The sequence below is a fragment of the Nanorana parkeri genome, unplaced genomic scaffold (assembly GCF_000935625.1).
Source record: "Nanorana parkeri isolate BGI_ZX_2015 unplaced genomic scaffold, ASM93562v1 scaffold2113, whole genome shotgun sequence".
Taxonomy (NCBI): Eukaryota; Metazoa; Chordata; class Amphibia; order Anura; family Dicroglossidae; genus Nanorana; species Nanorana parkeri.
In genome coordinates, this window is record NW_017308381.1 from 73,566 (window position 1) to 76,628 (window position 3,063).

The 3,063-nt window shown below is 42.2% G+C and overlaps 1 protein-coding gene across 1 annotated transcript in view; it reads left to right on the top strand.

Moving 5' to 3' along the window:
* Positions 1-1,737, top strand: part of LUC7L3 (LUC7 like 3 pre-mRNA splicing factor) — a 13,847-nt gene extending 12,110 nt beyond the window's left edge. Inside the window, exon 11 of the mRNA XM_018572720.1 lies at positions 1,271-1,737. The gene's annotated coding sequence lies outside the window, so the exon portion shown is untranslated. The remainder of the gene's footprint in view (positions 1-1,270) is intronic.
* The last annotated feature ends 1,326 nt before the right edge of the window (positions 1,738-3,063 follow it).

The window sequence follows — 3,063 nt, forward strand, 5'->3', positions numbered from 1 at the left end:
CCCCCCGCGCCCATCCAAATCTCTCCCCTCCCTCTCTGCCACCTATAACGCGTCCTCTTTGTCACATAAGCCATCCCAGAATCTATAATCTTAAAACTTATTTCCGATCAGAAAATGTTTTAGCTTTTTATTTTGTTTTCTCCTTTTCAATTGCTTGATAAAAAAAAAAAAGATTTCCTGTCATAACACGCAGATCATAATTTTATAAGCTGGTAATTAAAGGGCCATTTCGATTTCATCGGCAGTAACGTTTAATGATAAGAGGCGCGTTGTTTTAATAAATTATTTTTTTTAAAGGCACTTTTCAGTCCAGTCTTCATTTTACTGTTTATAAGAAGAAGAAAAAAAAGAATGAAAGAAAAGAAAATGTTGTTTTTCTTTTTTAAAATTTGTGAAAAGATTGTTTTTTTTTTTTTGTGGAGTGGTTTTGCCTTTACTGCCTCGCATTCTAATGCAGTTTGTTCTGTAACTCGAGAGCCTGTAGAATTGGATTGTTCGAAGTGTAGGGTTTATGAATAATTTCAAGCTGTCTGCCATACCTCATGCAGCGTTGGTGTTGTAAGCGGGCCCCTGAAAATGCCAAATTAAAAATCAAGGATTCAGTCATACTAATCAGGTATTCTTGCAAGGTACTCCTTTCTTCCAAAATCCATGTTTGAATGATGTTACCTGTGATAGCATAAGATTATTTTTTTGTGTATTTGTTTAAAATTTCTGTCTTTGTCTACAAAGCAAAGCCACAAGCGGTTCCATTTTTTTAATTTTATTTATTTTTTATTTTTTTCCTTAATTTTATGTAACAGTTTTGGCGATTTTTTTTTTCTTTTTTTTGACTGTGTCTAGGGATGCAATGATGCCCAGTCAGTAAAACAAAATTTCTTTTAAAAGATAATAAATGCCAAATCTGTCTATGCTCGCTAGTAATCGACTTGTTACATTCAGTGCAAGCTTTTACAGAGGTATGTCTTTAAATTTTTCCTACCATGTAGGAGGAATTGTCTCGGGCAGTTTTTACGTTGCAGTCCGGCGTACGGACGTTGACGGGAAAAAGCCGAGATCCGGGATCAATTATCATTTTTCATTTTTCTCCCGCGGATCCCTTTTTAATAATTAGATCCTTTTTGTTGCATGAAAGTTCTAGAGAATGGGGGGAGGAGTCCTAGAGTCAGATGAATCGGTTTTCTTTGATTAGACGTAAGACCTCATGTCCCGGAACAACGATTAATTTTGCTCTTTTTGTTTTTATTTTTCTTCGTATTTTACCCGCTAGGACTGTGCGTTTCCGAAGATCAAGGCGACCCTCACAAGATGTCTTAATCGAAGATGGGCTTTAAAATGAGGTGACAGAACCTGTAAAATGATAAAACTCAGTTAGAGTTGGTTCTAAACTATAAAATTTGAGAACTGAAGTAATTCTTTTTAGAGTCGGTTCAGTGCAGTCCCTGACGACATGTTATCGGCCAGATGTCAGGGCGCAAGAAAATTTAATTTAAACAAAAGCAAGCGAAGTGTAACAGCCATGGCTTGCATATTGGTTAAGTCAGAAGCATTTTTTTTTTTTCGGACTTGGAAACACAAGAGAATTGTGAACCGCGTTACTTTGTTTTTTTTTCTTTTTTACTAGTAGAAAATAATTATAAATAAATGCAACTTCTAATTTTCTCTTGTAAACGTACGCTGTTGTCATTTTTGGCTTGGTATGAAACGCTTTTTAAAATAAATGTGTCACTGTTTAAATTTTTGTGCGCTTTATTTTTTCTAAATAAAATATTTGATTGAAAAATCGTCCATGAAAGTAACACAGCGAGCGGACTACAAAAATCCCCCCTAAGACATGATGGGACACAAACTTTGCCTGTCCTAAGCTGGTCTTTCCTTGTGGTTAGGGATGCACCGATACGTTTCTGGCACCAGTGCCGATACTTTCTCATGAGAACAATGACCAGGAAACCCAGAGCCTTTGCGGTGGATGCCTTGGCGACTTTGTGGAATCCTTGTAGCCCAGGGGTAGCAAACCTCCTGCCCTCCAGCTGTGGTGGAACTTCAAATCCCACGAGGCATTGCAAGATTCTCAGCCACAGGCATGACTGCCAAAGAGAGATGCATCATGGGATTTGTAGTTTCACCACAGCTGGAGGGCCGGAGGTTTGCTACCCCTGGTGTAGCCTGATCTACACTTTCTCTCCTCCGAAAGTCGGAGGGTGTTCCGGTGAAAGAGCCCGCCTTCCCCCACGAGAGGTATACTTGCCATTTAGGGATGAACCGATACCGAGTATTTGGCCGAGGACTCGTACCCGCCCAAATGCTCCGATGCCTAGCCCGATACTCGCTGTATCAGGAAGCCGGGCAGCGTGTAATGACGCAGCGCCAGGCTTTCCGATTGGCCGTGAAGCCGGCTTCATGCTCCCTCGTCACCTCATGACGAGGAAACATGGAGCTGGCTTCCTGGGCCAATCAGAAAGCCGGGGTCATTAGACGGCGCCGGGCTTCCATGATTGGCCGGCTCCCTGCTTTCTCGTCGCATAGTGACGGCTTCCTGAATGGGACATTCGATATCGGCAAGTAGCAGGAAAAAAAAAATGACCGCTATCGGTGCCGAAATACCGTTATCGGTGCATCCCTACTTGTCATGTTCCAGCACCCTGGGACTGCCGCATTTGTTTACATCCAGCACTGAAGTCCTCTCCCTTCTGCCCACCCCTGCGCAGTAGAGCCCCATAAAAGTATATAGGCCAGGACGACCTGGGCTCTGAGGAATCGGATTGAATGATGCCGGGCCGTCAGACTAAGGACATCTAGCGGCAGAAGAATAAGTACGGCGGGGGAAATCTCTGACCTTGAATTGAATATTGTAGAAAAACCTTTTTATCCCTCGATATTTTGGGCCGGAGTTCTAGTTTAATATCTGGTTCCTGTTTGGCCAACATTCCTCCGCGTTCCAGAAAAAAACCTTAATTGCCAATCTCTCCTGACAATTAAATGATTTCTGGGGTTAATATTTTTCGAGCTGTTCCCCCCCCCCTTGTTCGAGCTGTCCCCCCCCCCTTGTTCGAGCTGTCCCCC